Source organism: Balaenoptera physalus, assembly GCF_965194825.1.
Source record: "Balaenoptera physalus genome assembly, chromosome: 2".
NCBI lineage: Eukaryota > Metazoa > Chordata > Mammalia > Artiodactyla > Balaenopteridae > Balaenoptera > Balaenoptera physalus.
Genome location: NC_138883.1, coordinates 81982526 through 82002808, shown reverse-complemented (window position 1 = coordinate 82002808; position 20283 = coordinate 81982526). Strand labels below are relative to the sequence as shown.

Sequence of the window (20283 nt, the reverse complement as noted above, 5' to 3'; positions counted from 1 at the left end):
ATTTAATCGAACCTATAATTACAACACACTTATTAGATGCCGGCTATGTGCCAGACATTGTGCTAGAAGGTGGGGATATAAACTAGGGAAAACCTGACATAAGGAGGTAGGATAAATTCTACATTAAAGGTAAGAACAGAGAACTGTAGGAATGGAGGAAGCAATGACTAATTGCCTGTGGTCAAGGAAGCCTTAAGCAGAGGAACTAACTCCACCCCACACCAAAACAACACACTTTGTGGTATGACACCAACCAGTTCCTATATTCTGATTCCTGACTGACCCAACTTTTGCTTCTGATCATTTTCTTTGGTTGGTCAGTCCACCTGAAGACTCTATTCTATTCAAATTTGATTCTTCTGTATATTCCTAGAATCTAGGCCAGGATTACGTGCTGGACACATAATAGGTCCCCAGTCAATGTTAGCTGAAATGACTAAGGCTCATGGTTTCAGTAAGCTTCCAATCTCATTCCTTTATGTATAGGCTAGACCTTCCTTTTTGTATTTAATCCCATGTTTCTCCTCAATTTTAACATTAATAGTAAATTATTTGTTGGAAATTTTGGTTCTCCACTTCCAGGCAGAGTCCTATACATAATCAGTGAATCCTGGGCTCCTGCTGCTCTGTCGTCTCCTCCTGATACCTGGCACACTGCTAAAGCCTCTTCATTGCCCTGAGTCTGTGGGTTTAATCCCTTAAGATGACAAGTTGGTCCTTGGATATCCTTATAATTTCCAGGGATTCTCAGACTACTTCTAAATCAGATAATCTACTTACTCTAGGGTGATGGTCCAAAGACACACTGAATTTTAGGGCCGTGGACTTCTTTTTTTTTTTTTTTTTAGGTTGTGAATTTTTTTTTTTCACACTGTATTTTATTTTTACAAGAGATAAATAGACTGACACCAAGCATTGTACATGGATGACCACAACAAAAGCAACAATGATTGCAATTACCAAACATGAAACACACTCATACTATGTCATAATATTGCTGAATTGGGCGATTGGGATTGACATGTAGACACTGATGTGTATAAAATTGATGACTAATAAGAACCTGCAGTATAAAAAAACAAACAAACAAAACAACTAATACTAAACTTTCATTGGGTTATTTGTATGGAAATATGTTAATGTAAATGTTTCAGACATTACATGAAATTTCTAAAAATCTTATATGTTCTGGTATAATGTTATAAGTCATAATCCTAGTTATTACTTTAAAATGTATATCTCAGAAATAACTAATTTTCTTGTCAACTGCATTATTATGAACTTTCATCAAATCTTTAACTGAGGGCCATGGACTTCTAATCCTTTATTTCGGGACATTGCCTAGGTAGAGTTTCAAGGAATACTGAATCTGATCGCATTACTTTATGAGCTAATCCCCTTATATTGCTCTAGACCGGAGCATGGATATTTCTTCTGAACCCCAATCTAGCCTAAGAATGGGATTCTCTATTTAAATACCAAAATTGAAGGCATATGCCAGGCTAAAGGGGATTAAGTTCCCTAAAGGAGTAAAATGGATCACTGATGTGGTCAGGGCTTACTGAACACAGGTTATCATGCACTGTGCTGTTTTCTAATCTTCTATCTCCTTTACTCCTGGCTAAGACTAGCAGTTTCCTCAAGAAGTATTTGATAGGGAATAGTTCTCATTAGGACCAAAAGTCCAGTATGAAAGCCCTAATATTCTAATATTGTCCATTTTTCCTGAGCATTCCATATGTTTACCATTCTTTCTCAAGTTTTCTTTTCTGCCCACTATATCGTACGTTCCTTGAGGGCAGGGCCTTGGTGACTGCTGTATCCCCAGCCTCAAGGAAAGAAGCAGATATACATATGTGCTCAATAAACACTTGTGGATTGTATGTCTGATTGCCAAGTTGCTGAACTTGGAAATCTCAAACTCTTTATTTCTTCAAAGATAACTCATACATCCTGAATAGATGGTGATGGTGATGATGATGATGAAGATAGCTATCATTTACTAAGTTAAAGTAGTTTACTAATTTTTTGCAGCATTAAAAAAGAAATAGCGCCCAATGAGTTATGAATCTTGGTATCTACAACTTGTACAGTATACTCCTACAATGACTCTGAAGTTGACAATGTGACTTGCTTTGCCCAATAGGACATCAGCAAACATGATGCAAGAAGAGGCTTGATAAAGCAGTTGTGCACTGAGCCTTACCCTCTTGGAATACTGCTGCTGGTGAACAAGCCCAGGCTAATCTCCTTTAGAATGCAATACCAATACGGAGGGAGACAGCACTTGGAGACAGACCATCCCAGCCATTCTGGCCTTTCCAATTAACCCACCTAAGTCTCTAGACATGTGAGTGAGGCCATCCAGGACCAGCCAGCCCCAGCCAACATGTTAACTGATGTAAATGCATGAATGAGCCCAGCCATTGCTCTATGGAGAGGAAAAAAACTACCCAGGTGAGTCCAGCCCAAACTGCCAATCCACAGAATCATGAGCAAACAAACAAACTTTAATCCACTAAGTCTTGGAGTGATTTGCTATACAACAATAAGTAATTGATACAGTTACTATGAGACACTGAGATGATGAATGTATTGTCTTAGTTCACTCACAGGATAACTCTCTACCTTATTATTATCTCTACCTTATAGATAAGGAACCTGACATTTAGAGAGGTTAAATGACTTGCCTAAGCTGACATAGCTAGTAATGAGGGAGCACAGATGCAAACCCAGGTCGGCCTGATTATAGAGTCTAGTTCTTAACCTTTGCCCTGTATTGCTTTAGCGATGACCTTTGTCAATCTGGCCACATCTAAGGTCTAGCTCCTCCTGCTTCCTTAAATAGACCTATCCTCCACTTGGCTCCTTGTGGGGCTTTTGCTTGCTTCAAGAAAAGATTATCAATCTTTGATACTTGAGATATTTTCATATGAAGAGAAAACTGAGATGAAGTGTTTGGGCAATTTATCTTACAAATGATCCCAGGATATTGCAGAGAGTACAAAGAGTTTAGACTTCTATTAATTTTGCAGTAGTTTTCTTTTATTGTTTTTAGCAGTTATAGAGTACTGTTAAATACCAGAAGCAAATAGAATATTGTAAAATAAATGGAATTATGCCAATACAAGTGACAGATTTAGCAAAATATTAAATATTTCTGTCAATGCTTTCAATGAAACTAATATTCGTAACATAAATTGTGGTCTAAAAATCATGCAGTCTTCCAACACTTTTTTGCTATCAAAATCTTAGAGGATGTAAAGAAGCTAGGATTGTTCATCTTTCTGAAATGCATTGGAGGAGGTAAGTTGAAATTATATCAGCACAAGAATTTTCATTTTGAAAACCAGGAAGATGTTTCAAGGTCTATGTGGGGGCATTCCCTAGGCTTCCTTATCAGGAGGCAGACAAGTTTTTTCTAAGACTATTACTAATCTCTGAAATAAGAAACTTCATTACCTAAGAGACTTTAGCAAATAAGTACAGTATTTAATTTCAAATTACAGGATCTGTCAGAGACAAAACCAAAGCCATCATTCCTGAAACCTTGGAGGCGATAGAAATCTTTGTAAAAGTATCTCTCAGCAGGGAGCTATAAATCAATAAAAACCATCCAGTGCTTGAAAGCTATTATTTGGGGATTTTCCCTAATGTGGGAAAGGCAAGGTTTCTGAAAGCCATTGGGAGAGCTATTGGCAATGATTATTAAGAAGAAATAATTATATATGTACTTATTTCCATCCAGTATATTATATTATAAGGCTGTAGGGAATGAGTTTTTCAGCCTTGGAAATGTGACATGAGTATTGTTAGATCTGTTTCAGTTTTATAATCTCAGAATATCTGGGGACATTAGAAGTTTAGCTAAACTAAAGCTTTTGCTTTTTCCATAGATCTCTGGCCATTTAGTTAATCTTTAAACACTTCTGTTGTTTAGCACTGTTATCACCACTTGATAAACCAGTCCATTTCATTTTTGGAGAGACATTTTGTTACAAATCTACTCCACTGAATAAACTCAAACTTTCACTTATATCTGCTTTTTGGAGTGTTTTTCAGTAAGCCAATTTTTCTTCCGCAAGGGAGTCTTTTTATCATTTTAGACATCAGCCTCTGGATTTAAAGCATGAGAACATAATATTCCAGAAGTGGTCTCAACTGCGCTAATAGAAAATAGGCTAGGTTATGATTCTATAACCAACAATCCTGAAATCTCAGTGGCTCATTCCACATGGCCATTTTGGATTGGCTGGGAACTCCATGCTGTCACTATCATCCTTGCTCTGGCACCCAGGCAGATAGGGCAGCCACTAAGCACAGCTTGCTGGTCACAGTGGCAGAAGGAAATGAACACATGGTAAAACTCATACTAGATCTTCTGCCTGAGGCTTGCCCTCTTGGCATAAGTAAGGGACATACCTTATTTCTGCTTACATTTTTTTTTTTTGCCAAAGCAAATCATAGGACCAGGACTGAATTCAGTAGGACAGAAAAATGCATGTCTTTCACTTGCCCAGAAAGAGAGAGACAGAAGAAGAAGCGGGGAGTGGGGAGGGGAACATTTGTGAATTGCTCTATCACAGAATACAACTAATCTTAATAGGAATGTCAGAATATTGATGAACACAAAGATCATTTTTAAATTTTTTAAGCCAAATTAAAATTTTGGCTTATATAGTTACACTGTTGTGACACATTTGTTGGCATTAGTTAATGCACAAACATAAATTCCTAACAGGATACTAAACAATTGATTCTGTAAAACTTAAAAGATAGAATTTTACATTCATCATTGTTAATTTCATCTTGTTTATTTCAGCATAGTGCTTATTTCCCTATTAGGTATCCCTTACAACTTGCCATCCATATAACCAGCAAGTCTCTGATGCTTTCATTTAAATCAGAATAAAAATGTTGAAAAGGGCAGCTTTGATTATGGAAACTTGTGATCTGTCACTAGTAATGACAACCTTGGAACAGGTTGACATCAAATAATTAATCAATGTTCTCTTGGCATAATTGTTCAGCTGTTTGTGGATGCACATTAAATGAACATTGTCCAGACCATATTTTCCATCTTAAAGAAAAGATGGTTGTTTCATTTTGATTTGCATATAATGGCACATGATAACACTTAACTTAGATGATTTAATATAAAGTGGGTTTGCTGCTTTTTTTCATCCCTTGGAATTTTTATTGGTATAACAACACATACCCATACATATTTCCAAAAAAAAGTAAGAAAAGTAACCTAATTAGATGTTCAGTAAAACATGGAGTTTGAATCTAGTAAGAAAGCACCACTCATAAGAAGGCAGATTTTTCAGGGAAAATATCTTAAGAAAAGCAAAGATTCCTGTGACCTTTGGCCAAGCCTTGTGAGAAATAGATCTGACATACTTTATCTTGCAGTTTGGGTGTCAGGGAATCAGTAGCACCTTGAAAATAACCACAACAGGATAAAGGATGGGAGGAAAAAATAAACACTGTTAACAAAATAGCTTATTAAGGAAGGAAGTAAAATGAAGCACACTGAACCAGTCATGTGCAGAATAAATATAGAAAAGCACATTTCCAGAGACACACTAGGAAAAAACCCAACCCAAATATACTGAAAGGAATCCAAGGATAGAAATAATAGCTAAGTGGGCTGAGATATTATCTATTGTTCAGAGGGAAAAAGCTCATATAGAAGGAAAAATGTTGAAAAGTAGAACTGAACACTAAGAGTGGGAAGAAACCACTTTGACCAAAATATGTATATATAGTAGTATATCAGGCTCTTCAAATTCTAGAGTGGTATGGGAAGGCTAACCATGCTTTTTAAGGAGTGATTTGGAGGAATTTTTGAAGTGTGTTAGAAAAGGAGTTACCAGTTTTTACTACAGCTGACATGAACAGACAATTAAAAAGTTTAAGAAACAACTGTTTATTGGACTAAGTTTTGCATTGTTTTTCTTCTTTTGGGTAAAGGTACAAATATGCTTTGAGCCACAGGTTAAAAAGATTGTGTAATTGTTTATGTAATATTTCAAATAGCCATAGGCCTTCACACTCCTTTAGACCAGGGTCAGCAAACCTTTTCTGCAAAGGGCCAGACAGTAAATATTTAGGTTTTTGAGGCATATGGTCTCTGTTGCAGCTACCCAACTCATCATAGCACAAAAGCAGCCAGAGATAATACATAAATGAATGAGTGTGGCTGGGTTCCAATAAAACTTTATTTAGAAAAGCAGGTGGGAAGCTGGATTTGGCCCAGGGACTGTAGTGTACCAATCCTGCTCTAGACAAGTTACTTCCAGATGGTGAAATAACTGATACCTGCCTTCTGTTCATCCAAAATATATAGTCCTTACTGTCAATCCTGCTGACTTTATAATGTGATTTGTCCTCAATGGAACAGGTGAGCTGAGCACTTTCAGAGAGTAAAATACCTTTTCTGAGATAGGCGGTCTGTTTTCTAGAGAGGGCTTCAATGTTCTAGACATGTGAATTAACACTTTACTTATTGGAAATTTAAAAACTCTACCTTGTTTGTATTTCAATAAACACTACTATAATTAGAGTTCCTAGGCTCTATGCTTACTGGAGTTTAACTCAGGGAAACACAAGTCTCAAAATCATTTCAACTTGACATTTGGGTAACAGGGCGTAGTAATCTAGAGACTCCCATTAATCCAGTGGCACCAAAAGGACCTCAGGGCGTGGTTTCTTTCCTCAGTGAGTTTACAGAACTACCTAGGTAAAGTTACCTTTTGGTTTCTTGGAAGAGCTTTGGGGTAGAATTTTGAGGTAAACAGAACCAAATGGGATTGAGTTACTGTTCGTCTTTTTACTAAGTGTCAGGGGTTAAAAATGTCACTATCTTGGCAGCTAAACTCATCATTCCTTCCTTTGGATTATAGTATGCCAGGATTGACCAGTAGGAACAACCATTCAATCTTTTCAAGTTTTGTCTTTATCTCTTGAAAAATCCTTGCTTATCAAGTTATTCAAAAGTAATGCTTCTGGGGACTTCCCTGATGGTCCAGTGGTAAAGAATCTGCCTTCCAATGCAGGGGACACGGGTTCCATCCCTCATCGGGGAACTAAGATCCTACATGCCGCAGGGCAACTAAGCCCACATGCCTCAACTACTGAGCCTGCGCGCCTCAACTAGAGAGGCTGTGTGCCACAAACTACAGAGCCCATGCACTCTGGATCCCACGAGCCACAACTAGAGAGAGAAAATCTGCATGCCACAACTAGAGAGAAGCCCAAGGGCCACAACGAAGAGCCCGCGTTGCAATGAAAGATCCCACATACCTCAACGAAGATCCCACAGCGAAGACCTGATGCAGCCCAAAATAATAAGAAAATTAATAAATTAAATAAATATATTAAAAAAATAAAAGCTATATAAAAAAAGTAATGCTTTTGTTTACATGACACTTGATAAAGTAGATTTGTCCCTACTAGCGCCCCTCTTTTTCCTTTTTCTGGAAAGGTCTTTTTATTCTTTTGGCTACCTTAAAAAACAACAAAAACAAAACAATGACAAAAAGAAATAAAACAAACAAACAAAAAAACCCAGGCTCTGGGTGAAAGAGTGGTTAGAAAACACAATCTGTGTCTTCTTTGTCTTTGAATCCTACACGGCATCTAGCACAGTGCCTTGCACAAAATAGATGTTTAGTGAATGTTTCTTAGAAGCCTCCTAGAAGCCTTATGTCTTCAACTTCATGAGATATCCATTTGTTTGGGAATGATTAATCACTAAGCATTCAGCAGCACACTCATAATTCTATATTTATTTCCCAATGGAACTCCGATACCATAACAAGCCTAGATGGTTCTCACTGCATTTGATACATTGCATTTGATATATACTGGTATAAGAGGAACTCTTTTTCTTTTCTTTTCTTAAGTTTGCTCTAGATATTAGCCTCCTAAAACTCCTTTTAATCCTTAAATAATAACATAATGTGTTCTTATGAAAATATACTTGAAGAACTTAATGATCCAAAAAGTAAACAAAGTCTTGCAAAATTTGAGAATCGAAAGAGAAAAAGGTCAAGGAATGGACTTTTGTAAATGTCTGAAATTTGATGAATAGAGAAATATCTAGAAGTATCTCCATTTTCTTTCTTATGACTAATTTGATTAAATTTGACCAAATCCCTTACACTGTACTGTTGTGATAATTTGCATTTTGGTTTTTATGTCTTCAGAAGTGGCAAAGCTGAAGGTTACTCTGTTAGGCTTCTTCTATTCAGGAATGTTTTGTTTTAAAAAAACATAATATAGAAGAACAAATTTTACAAAATAGTAAATAATGGGATGGTTATTCACCTAACAAGGGCATTCTTACTTTGCAAAACAACTCCCTGCAGGGTTTCGGTAAAAATACTGTCCTTCTCTTGTGCCTCTCTGGTACTACACATTTGTTTATTGACAGTTTCTTGCTAAATGATGGAAGAGGAAGCTGGGTAGAGAAAATCTGGCTAAGTTATTAAGAGACTGTCAATTGAAGATCAATCTAATAAGAGATGACTTTAAAGCAATAAGCAATTAAAAGGAAAATATTTATTTTCCATTTACCCTTCAGAAACACCATTATGGTATAAATAAAGACATGGTATTACTCTGCTTCCACACCAGACTTCATGGCCCCTTAGTTTGTCAGTGTTAGTTTGGGTGCTGGTTTTGAGTGAAAGTGAAATAATAAATACCTTACATGTTAGCACTAAAGGATTACTACAGCTCACAGCAACAAGAAGTGTTTGTTTTTAGACTAACATTATCTCTAAAAGATGGAGAAGAGATAAAATAAGATTTGCTATTCAAGTTGACTAGACCCTGTCTCCTAGAATTTCCTTTGACCACTAGAATTCTGTAGAAAGTTTCATATTTGAAAAAAATTTTGAAAAATTCCGTGCAAAGGATTATTTCATCTCATTATTGTCTTTTCTACTTAAAGATCTATTTTTAAGAAATTAGCATGAGTGAGATTAACTGAAGAAAAAAAAAGGTAGTTAATTAACAGAAACAGTATTATTTCTATCAACTAATATTTTCATTCTTTTTATATTACCCACGTTTGGTCTCCAGATGTATAGCTGTGATAAACCAATGGGTTTTGAAAGAGTAAATAATTTAAAGTGGGTTAAAAGGAAATATAACTCAAGACTAAAACACTTCAAAAAGAAAAATATAATATTCCCTAAGATAACTGCTTTCCTTTTTTCTTCCTCTAACTTATGATAAATGGGTTTCTCTGAACGCAGTGATTTGCAGTGCATCTTTGTTTCTTGGCACCTGAGGTCATGCTTAGGTAAGATCTTGAGGAAGGAAGAGAAGGCAAAGGGAAGTGTCAGATAGCTATTAATTTGATGCCTTTTAGAGTAGACAAAATCTATAAATTCTAAAAGATCATTGTTATTTTAAAAGTGCCGGATTCACATAAGATAGAATCTTAGACTTAATGTCCTGCTGAAAACAGGCAAGGAGAAGAGCTAGAAATTATGAGCTCTTTATACAGGGAGGAATGTTTGGCAACTTATGGTTGATGTGTTAAAAATTCCAAGCGGAAGAGATAGCAGTAGTGAAATATGTGCTAAATGCCATCCCCTCCCATCTCCCCTATCTTTTATCTTCAATTTCTTCCTCTATGTGGAATTCTTCCTTTTAATCTATAAACATATTCAGGCCTCTCCTACCTGCAAAATTACCCTCCCTTGATCCTGAATTCCAATTTAAGCTACTATCCTGTTTTTTTCTCTTTTCCTGTTGGCTAAGCTTCTGGAGAGACAAGTCTTTATTCAGTCTATACCATCTTACCTCTCCACCTCATTGCATCTATCTCTCATTCCTTAGCCTGGGAATTTTTTCTGCAATTGCCAAATCTAGTGGGCCCCTTCAGTTGCCTCACTCTTAACATAGAGGCGTGTGCTGCCTCATATCAAATCTATCCCACTGCCAGATTGATTAGTTATTTGCACGTTTCTTTCCACAGAATGTATGTCCTGGGAGGGCCAAGACTTTTAATCTGAAACCTTGAGATGATCCCAGTGCCTGATCCACATAGGTGCTTAAGAAATGTTTGTTAAATAAACAGATTTTCCCTATTAGACTGCAAATGATTTTCAGGAATGTGGGAGTAACAGGGCATTCATACAGACTTGTATTACTGTTGGTTTGTTTAAATGATGTGGCCTGTCTTCCCACATGGTTTGGGTTTGAGGGACTCATTTCCTGTTTCTTTTAAATGGTTTCTTGCTCTGAAACCCTCCTGCAAGTTCAGTCCCCTCTCTCGGAGGTCTCAGGCCTTCAGGAGGCCTCACGGTCAGTCTGGCGGTGATGTACATTGCATTGTTTGCTTAGCCACCTGGGTGGTTCCCCTTTTGAGGGGGAGGAAGCAGCTACAAAAAAACCCTGGGGAACCGAAATGTGGCCTCCACATCCAGGCAACTGGGGCTGGCTCCGGTGCAACAATGGCCAGGAACTTCTAAAAGAGCAGTTGCTACACAGCTTTCCTAGCTAACATTCTCATCAGATGTGTCCTTCGCTCTACTTATGTTTTTAAAATTATTATAAATCAGTATAACCATAGTCTAAAATTCTGGAATATTAAAGGAAAAAATTGTTCCTCTTGTCTTCATACAGGGATACTTTTTTTAAAAATAAATTTATTTATTTTATTATTTTATTTTATTTATTTATTGTTTCTGGCTGCGTTGGGTCTTTGTTGCTGCTTCGTTGCTTTTCTCTAGTTGCAGCGAGCAGGGGCTACTCTTCGTTGCAGTGCGCGGGCTTCTCATTGTGGTGGCTTCCCTTGTTGCGGAGCACGGGCTCTAGGCACGCAGGCTTCAGTAGTTGTGGCACGTGGGCTCAGTAGTTGTGGCTCGAGGGCGCTAGAGCGCAGGCTCAGTAGTTGTGGTGCACGGGCTTGGTTGCTCCACGGCATGTGGGATCTTCCCGGGCCAGGGCTCGAACCCGTGTCCCCTGCATTGGCAGGCAGATTCTTAACCACTGCGCCACCAGGGAAGCCCAACAGGGATACTTTTTATGTAGTCCTCAATAATTCTTTTCATAGTCATTAAAAAAATATGGTTGTAATTGGAGTTTCCTTTTTTCGCTTAATGCTGTGTAGCAACATTCTTCTCTGTTGCTACACAATCCTATAAATCATTATTTTAAACCAGTCCACTTTATACATTACAATGAAGAATTTGGTCCGACTGTCATCCCTGAGGCTGGTGAACCAGGGAATTCCCATGATGCCAAGTAATTAGGCAGTTTCCTACAGCAGCTCCTCCCTATGTTCCGTGTTTTCTACAAGTAGAGGTAAAGGCTATCGCATGGGTCAGATTGCTTTTCTGCAGCAAAATTCACACAGTTTTACCTAGTTATTCCAGCCTCAAGAGAGAATTATATATGCAGATAGAACTTAATGTATCATAATATTCATTTTAGTGCTATTTTTAATATTTATAACATTAAAAAATCAGTAACAATCTAAAATACCCAGCAGTAGAGGAATGGCCAAATAAGAATATAATACGATAATCTGAGACTGAATATATACAGAAGTCAGAAAAGAGAGAATTAGATGAACATTTCCATGTAGGTCAGTCAATCAGCAAGGCATGTGTTAAATTAACTCCAGATGAGGTTTGAATTGTTCAGAAAACAAAGGCAAGTTCATTTGAAATGACTTGGGAAATGTTGAGTAGAGGTTAAGAAGGCCCACAAGACACAGCTGGGCCAATCTGATGTGGGCGAGAAAGAGAATACCCATGATGCTCCTTGTCACTACAGCATCTTTCCTAGATACTCTCTTAGTTTTGTGGTCAAAACTTGTGTTTGCTCTTATTCACATAGCATATTTTCTGCTCCCTCCCACGATGAACTCCAAGTTGGGTATGTCAAAGCAGAGCATTTTAACTGTTTTTTTTTTTTTTTTTTCCTTTTATGGGAGGGTGGAGCTCCTAAGAAGCAGAACACCTCTGCACCCTGGTGCAGCCAGAAGCTACTGTTGAATCTTATCAAAACATGACTCCTGAGATTACAGTGCCTTCTGCATTAAAGTAGCTCTTTAATGCAGAGACTCTCAGCCATAAAAATGAATGAAATAATGCCATTTGCAGTGACACGGATGGTCCTAGAGATTGTCATACTGAGCAAAGTCAGACAGAGAAGGACAAATATCATATGATATTGCTTATATGCGGAATCTAAAAAAATGGTACAAATGAACTTATTTATAAAATAGAAATAGAGTCCCAGATGTAGAAAACAAACTTATGGTTACGAAGGGGGAAAGGGGGGGAGGGATAAATTGGGAGATTGGGATTGACATAAATACATTACTATGTATAAAATAGATAACTAATAAGAACCTACTGTATAGCACAGGGAACTCTATTCAATACTCTGTAATGACCTATATAGGAAAAGAATCTAAAAAAGAGTGTATATATGTATATGTATATGTATAACTGATTCACTTTGCTGTACAGCAGAAACTAACACAACATTGTAAATCAACTATACTCCAATAAAAATTATTTTTAAAAAATGCAGAGACTACCTATACATTTGGAAGTTGTAAAAAAGAACTAGTATTTGCTACCCTAAGGAAGAAGAATATTTGTTTATTGAGCGTGGTGAAGTCATTAGTGCTGGTCACCATGTATTTTCAGTCCCCCTCCTCCCCCATTCTAGGCACATGGTAGGACTGTACTTCTTGGCCTTATTGTAGCTGGGTTGTGAGATGGGAGGGAGTGTATTAGTTCTGGCTGATGAGTTATAAGGGAAAGTGATGTGTGTAACTCCCAGGCTGAGCATTTTATTACCAGAATAATTACCTTCCAATGCTCTCTTGTCCCCTGTGCCATGACAACTGGCAAGGTTTGAGATGGCAGATATTTCACCAATGAAGATAAATGGAACAGAACTTCCAGCTAACTTGGAATGGACATATATATAGAGTGAGCGAGAAATAAATCTATGTTGTTAGAATTAAGATTGTTCTAAACCTAGCCTTCAGGGATTCATACAAATGCTGACTGTAGGATAAAGACTACAGTGAACAATTTACATGGAAAATCTCATTTAATCCTCATAACAACCAAATGAGGTAGCTGTTCTTATTTTCTCCAGTTTATAGATGAGGAAACTGAAGTTTATCGTGCTTAAATAAATCTCCCAAAGTCTCATCTCTTGGAAATAGCAGATCTGGACTCGAACCCAAGTTTTGTTTGACACGGCACACTGAGACACTGTTGTTGAGTTTACAGAGCATTGCTTAAAAGATAAAATCACAAGACCGCTCACAATAGGTAGTGACTATTAACTTACACTATTTTGCATTCTGAAAGGGGAGTTTCAGTGTTACATTAGTAAATCCTCAAAAGGGTCCTCTTTCTTTCCAAGTGGGACTGGATGAAACACTTCTTCCTCCTATAGCCCTCAGGCCTGCCAGTGTGGCCTCTTTCAGAAGCACAAAGACCTATGTCTGGCTGGAGCTTCCCAGGCTTCCAACTCCAGATGTCTGTGCCCAGGGTGTGATCTTGTGTGTTTGTGTATAAAATTTCAGTAAAGCCTAGTGTGTAAGAGATCAGGCCCAGGCATCAGACTGCCCTGCTTGCCCACTTAACATCCTTGTGATCTTGTTACAGTTAACCTCTCTCAGCCTTGATTTCTTTTTCTGTAAAATGAGAGTAAGATTAATAGTAAACCTGAGGTTACTGTGAGGATTAAATAAGGTGATGTATGTCAAGTGCTTAGAATAGTGCCTGGGACGCCACAGCACGCTCTCTTTCTGTTTACTGATTCATTTGTACCTTCACAAACAACCACTGCAAAGTAACCCTATCACCATTTGAAGATGCTGAAGGTTTTCTCCAGCGAGAGGAAAGGAGTCTTAAAGTGGTGAGTAACCAGTTTTTATTTTGTTGTGTTTTTTAACCACATCAAGGATGCAATATTTTACTTTAAGGAGGGAGGTCAGCAATGTTCAAAATGCAGGTAGTAAAAGAAACACAGGGAGAATTCTTTCTGAAAATACTTGAAGATTCTCTTCTAATCCTCATTTCAAACCTGGGTTCTCACCTTTCCCCCACCAACCCAAGGGGACGCCCTTTCTGACACAGAGGAAAAAAGAAGACATCAAATAAATTTTTTTGAACAATAATTTTTCTTGGAGTTTTTCTTGTTGAAAATTATTTTTAGGGTTATTTTGCAAGTTTGCTTGAGGGCAATTTTTACTAAGATGAACCAGCTTCCTTTTGAGGGTGGGCAAGTCATTTCCCCTCCCAGATCTTATCTGCTGCTTATCTGTGAAATGAATGGATTAGGGTTGATAAGTCTTCCTATATCTGGTGTTCTTTGATTCTGCCATTCCCTGTTTCATCTACATCATAGGAATGTGGATCTGGAGCCTGTTTTTGCTTTAGATTGTGGACTAGGAGTCAAGCCCCAGCTCCCCGCCCCCCCGCTCCCCCCTCCAGCTGCCTGGGAGTTAAGTGAGGCTGCAACCCTTTTATTTGACATTAGAGCTCTCTGTGGCATTAACCTGTTGTTGGTCTAATATGTGGGGCAGAGGAAATGTGCTTGATGGCTGTAAACTGGGGTGGTGAACAAGTGCGTTCTCTTTTCTGTTTTTCTTTTTCCCAGGAGTGAGATGGGGGAGGAAAAACAGTGGTCTTTGTTGTGAAGCCACAGTCCCAAACTTCAACCTAGAGGAATGTTTAAGTTCTGAAAAAAGTTAACGGAGAAGGCTTGCAATTATGTACTTAGTCACAACAAGAGGGTAAGAACTTTCAAGGCACTGGATTGAAGAGACACAAAAGTCAGGAAGTGACCCTTTCGTCGGGATTTCAGAGGCCGCGAACGAGAAACAAAGTCCTCTCACAACTCGGAGAACTTTGGGCCGTACCATCCAGAGGCGCAGGGGTGGCGGAGCCGGGGAGAGGGCCGTGGAAACTGACATCTTGGTTCTCAACGAGCCGTGAGTAAACACTCAGGATTTCCACCCTGAAAAGACTCAGTGTCCGCAGATCCCACGCCCTGAAATGAAAATGGGGTTCGGCGGATCCTCCTTGCGGAGCCTGCCGAAATAGAAGCCGGGGTGGCCCTGCCCAGAGCCGGCCTCCTGAATCGGGGTCTGTGCGCGCCCGGCCGGGCCGCGCGCCCGGGTCTCTGGATGGCCTGCCGGGGCCAGCCCATCTGCGGCCGCGCGGCCGGGAGGAAGCCGGCCCCGGGGATGAATGGGGCTTTGTTTGCCGGCAGCCGCGGCTGCCCTCGGCAGGCCCGGCCCGCACAACGGAGGCTGTATGCGAGCGGAATGGAAATGAGCCTGCGGGCCTCCCGAAGGAGCCCCGTCCCCTTCCCTTCGCTGAGCGGAGGAATGCTGGCAAGCCGGAAAGGAGCCCTCGCTGGGAACGCTTCTCTCGCGGCTCTGAAACGCCATTGAGAAGAGCCCTTTGATGCAATTAAAGCGCATTTCATTGCAGGCCTGGGAGGAGCGAAGGCCCGTCCAGCTTTTTTTCTGTCTCGAGCGTGTTTGTGTGTGCACCTTTGTGGGGCGGGCGACTCAGAGAGCAGGCGGGAACTGGAGCCCGGTCTCTCGCAGACGTTCTGTAACATCGTAAAGGCGCACCCATAAACAGATTGGTTTTCACCGTGGGTGGAACCCAATTTGGACAAGATCCAGGCCGACCTGCAGGCCGGAGTTCCTGCTTTGAAAGGCTCTTTGGTACGACTCACAGCACCTGCCCTGCTGTAAAGATTTAGGCGGACAAGAAATTGCGTTTGGAGGAGGAAGTTTTTCTGAGGTCATTTCTCCTGGTTTTCCATTTTCTCAGAGGTGGAGTGGGCTATGTCGCAGGTCCAGAACTGATCACAGTAAAATGATGTAACCTGAAAACTTTGACATTCTTGGATGCGACAGTTATTTGATACTAGGATTATTCTCTAAGATTTCCCTACTTCCTCCATTGAGACAGCTGTGTGGCCCCAGAAAACCCACATAGCCTCTCTGAGTTTAATATTTTTCATCTGTTAAAATGAACATAAAAAGGCCAGATAACTGATACCATAAAGCTCTGGGTGCTGGTGGAATTCTTTCTAAATTGGAGGTGAGCACCTTATCTCCTGGCACATGTGGAAGATGTATGGGACTGGAACTGCCGTAAACGTCGATATAAAAATATCGTACTGTTCCTGTTTTGTTGACTTTGTACCACTTATTACTAGGGTTAATAGTCTAATGTCTGTTTCCACTAGAATATATCTCCTTGAGGACAGGAACTGTCTTTTATTCTGGCATCCCCTGTCCCCAGAGCAGTCCCTGACCATCGTTAAGTGGGCAGCAAAGTGGAATATAAAGAATACTAACTTGCTGCCGTTTTCTGTCACTTAAAATGTAAACAAGAAATAGGAGGAGCTCAGTGGGTATTGGGGATCCTTGGCTAAGTAGAAGTTTGAAGGAAAGGGCAGGAAAACATTCTGAGCTCACAAACGTGCTGCAAATGTTTTCTGAAATGACCCAAGGCAGAGTGGGGCACTGATGTGGAGGAGTCATTCTTTTTCCCTGAGTGGATAGTTAATACTGGCAAACTTGAATCACGTTTTATATTTGCAAAGGGGTGTACATAGTTGATCATTCATTCTTTAAACATCCCATGGATATGGGACAGTAAGACACAGTGGCTATGTGTGATGGCCATCATTGTTTCTTATATATTGATCTAAATATGTCTCCATGGTTCTTGTTACGTTGGGCCTTCTTTAGACCTCTAACTTGAGTGTTTCCCTCTGAGGGCTTGAATACATGAATATTTTTCCCATTCAGTAAAAACCAGTACATTTCTGCATCCAAATGAGGAAGCTCATAAATGAGACAGCAGAGGACATCCTACTCCAAATACATCTCCAGGTATCTGCAGGAAATACAACTGAAGTAACATTGACATAAACAAATGGATGTTCCCCTCATCTCCCCAAACTTTCTTAACACACACATACACCCTGATCAGGATAGTGAGAAATATAAAGTCCAGTTTAAAGATGGAAACTCAGTGATTCCTTGTTTGTGTCAGGGTACAGTATGCCCAACATACTTTATTTCTTGTCATGTGGCCTTGTCATGTGGCCAAGGCTGTAACAGCCTTGGCTGTTATTCTGGGTTGCATTTTGTCTTGAGGTGGATATCATCCTTGAGAGATGAGACTCTTTTCAGACTGTTCCTTACTGTCTATTTAGCCAGGTGGGCACAACCCACATCAAATCCCACATATGAAATGATTCTGGGATAGAACAAAAGTTATACACAGTATCAGTAGCAGTGTCCCTCACTTTACAGAACTCCTGAATTTTCTCCAAATTATTGAGTATTTCTGTTTCCTTCTGATTTACAGTATTTCTTTTAGAGCAGCTTTATCCTTATTTCAGATTGGGTCATTAATAGGGAGTGACTTGTATCAACCTACCTGACTACCAGAAAATTAATGATCCAAATGGATCGTTGAAGGCCAGAATGGGAGGTTCTTATCTGATTACATTGATAGAGTCAAAAATGCCATGTGAACAGTCATGTCTCATACATTTAGATGTATTTAGTTTTTAAAGGACTATACCTATTTATTTGGAAATCCTCAGGATTTGGTAATACCTTTTATTTTAAAAACCTAGAACTGCACATGCCTAGAAATAGTTGGTGAGGTTGAAGTTTGCAGAGATAAGTACCTGAAGAGAAGAAAGCAAAAACTATCATTCCCTAGTGCAGATTAAGAAATTATTTCAGAGAGGTAAAAGTGGCTTGTCTGTGGTCACAAACTGTGGAATTACAATTGTGTCTCTATTCTCTTGATTTGCAAGATAGTCATTACAGTCTCTGGTGTTTTAATGCTAGGGAAGCCTGCACTTTAGACAGTGACCAGATCCTGGATCCCAAAGGACATATGAAAGCTAGTTCATCTAATCTGTTAGATTGGAGTAGCTATATCACATACTGCCTTTCCATTTTTGAAACATTTATATTATTAGCTCAACTTCCCTTTTTTCTGTCTTGTTATTTGTCCAGCAGCCAGAAAAATGAAGAGAAGACCTCTCCTTTATTTACCAAATGATCCATGGCGTTCTTAGCTAGCGCACTCTAGAAGTTAGGGTGGAGACTTTTATTTGTCCTGCTTTTTTGGCAATAAAAGGGGAGGGGATGCCTCATTCAGCCAGTCTGTGGCTCCTAAGAAACCAAAAAGCAATGCTATTCACTAGTCTCTGGGCTACTAAGTGCCAGAGTGGCCTGTGTTGACTCAAATTCGCGTCCTTGCAGCTAGGTGGGGCTCTCTAGAGCTGTTAGTCCTGTGAGGTTGCCAGGGCAACTTAAATCTTCTGAGCTTGGAAGGCTTCAAGAAGTACAAAGAGGAGACTACAGGGCACATTACAACTTACAGGCATGTGTTCAATAACATGTCATCTTTTGGTAATGGGGCTTTTATTTTTATTTTATTTTGTGGGATTGAAAGATCAGAAGCCGGAAATTAGCTGGGGAGGATAAAGAAAAGGAAAAATTAAAGGGGGGGGGGCACTATTTCTGTTCCTTATGTGGGCAATGGTTAAACAAGGAGAACATCTGGTCCTGGAGTGGGTCTCTGCAGCACTGCTTTTAATTACCCCATCATTTGGTCTCATGCTAAATTAGTGACTGTGGGAGCAGCTCAGATCTCCATACCGACAGGCCCAGAAAGCTCCACTTAGCCTGCCACATAGTCAGAGGGGAAACATGGAGCTTCCGGTTTCATATTTAAACCAGGGATTGACTCATAATTGTAGCTGTCAGGAGGGTGATGGAGACATTATGTAATCTGGTTCTTATGGCGATGTGTGTTTAAGGTTTCTGCTCTGTAAATTCCAGAGGAAATTTCAAGTCCATTGAGAGAGAGCTCGCTGGCTGCTCTGTGGTGTGCCCTGCAGGATAATGACAGTGCTATTAAAGGTTCCTCAGTCTGCCTGAATCCAAACATGAATGAATTTCCCCCTGAAAGGCCCTCCTGTTTTTCCATAGACTTTTAAATGCGGATGAGGTTAGGCAAAATTTGGTAAACTGCGAGGAGGCAGTATGTTGGCCCAGTAGGGAAATTTAATAATGACAAGCCGTTCAGGTCCACACGTATTTTTTTCTGGACCACATAGTTCCCCTATCATTTACAGCCTTAGAGATTCTGGAAGTGGACACCAGTTGCTCCTAGAAACAAAGCACTGGGGCTGTGGATCATTTGTTCCTTTTTAATTCTGCTTGTTACTTGCCTCTTGGAGGCCTCTGAGCTGGTATAAAAGTGCAGGGTGGCCAGGGAAGGCTTGAGACAGACCCAGTGTTTGCTGCCATGGGGTAAAAAAAGTCAGAGGAAGCTGTTTAATTTTAACCTTAAAGGAATGTATTTTCAACAGTTTTGCTGGAGGGAGACTTCTGTTTTCATTTGATTGTTCTCTGAATTCAGTTAGTTTTACTTGCATGATAAGAAGGATTCATTAGATAGAGAGACTAATAGTAAAGACTAAACAAAAGCTTAAAAGGTGAATTGAGAGGGGGTTTGTTTGCTCGTGGGGAGTAATGGTGGTGAGGAGTGGGGAGGATGGAACCCTCTGTCACTCTCTGGTTGCTGGTCTGGCTGGTCCAGAGATCTCACCTCTGCTTCTTCACCTTTCCTTCCTCACTTGGAGAATTTTCCAGGCTACCAGTAATTGGGGTTCTTTGCCTGCCTCTTCATGCCAGTCAAAGAAGACAATGGTAGTTATAAAGTAGTTTTAGCCAAAATTAATAACTAAATGTGTGAAAATGTATATGTCATTATCATCATTTGTATTGTAACTGACTGTCGTAAACTATTTTTTCTAGAAAAATGAGCAATTTGGACAACTGGATATTTGCTCTTTGGTCTGTGGAATGTGTTATTGGGAATGGGTAATTTTTGCTTTTCATGAAGAAAGTTTGTTATTTTAATTAAAAATATAAAATAAAATACTATTAAATTGATACAATGTTAATAAAATATGTTTAATAAAACATAAGAATATGTTTAATATACTTGTGTATTTGTATACCCATAGAAATGTATATTTAGGACTTCCCTGGTGGTGCAGCGGTTAAGAATCCGCCTGCCAATGCAGGGGACACGGGTTCGAGCCCTGGTCCGGGAGGATCTCACACGCAGTGGAGCAACTAAGCCCATATGCCACAACTACTGAGCCTGCACTCTAGAGTCCGCGAGCCACAACTATTGAGCCCGCATGCCTAAA

The 20283-nt window shown here is 39.6% G+C and overlaps 1 long non-coding RNA gene across 8 annotated transcripts in view; it reads left to right on the top strand.

Moving 5' to 3' along the window:
- The first annotated feature begins 1175 nt into the window (after positions 1-1175).
- The window catches only part of LOC309651089, an 808972-nt gene continuing 789864 nt past the window's right edge, over positions 1176-20283 (top strand). For 7 of the 8 annotated variants that reach the window (XR_014257916.1, XR_014257917.1, XR_014257918.1 and 4 more), the window contains exon 1: positions 1176-2457. This is a non-coding gene — a long non-coding RNA (uncharacterized lncRNA). Of the gene's footprint in view, positions 2458-7061; positions 14476-20283 lie in introns of those variants that run through there. The other variant, XR_014257923.1, reaches the window with a different exon arrangement.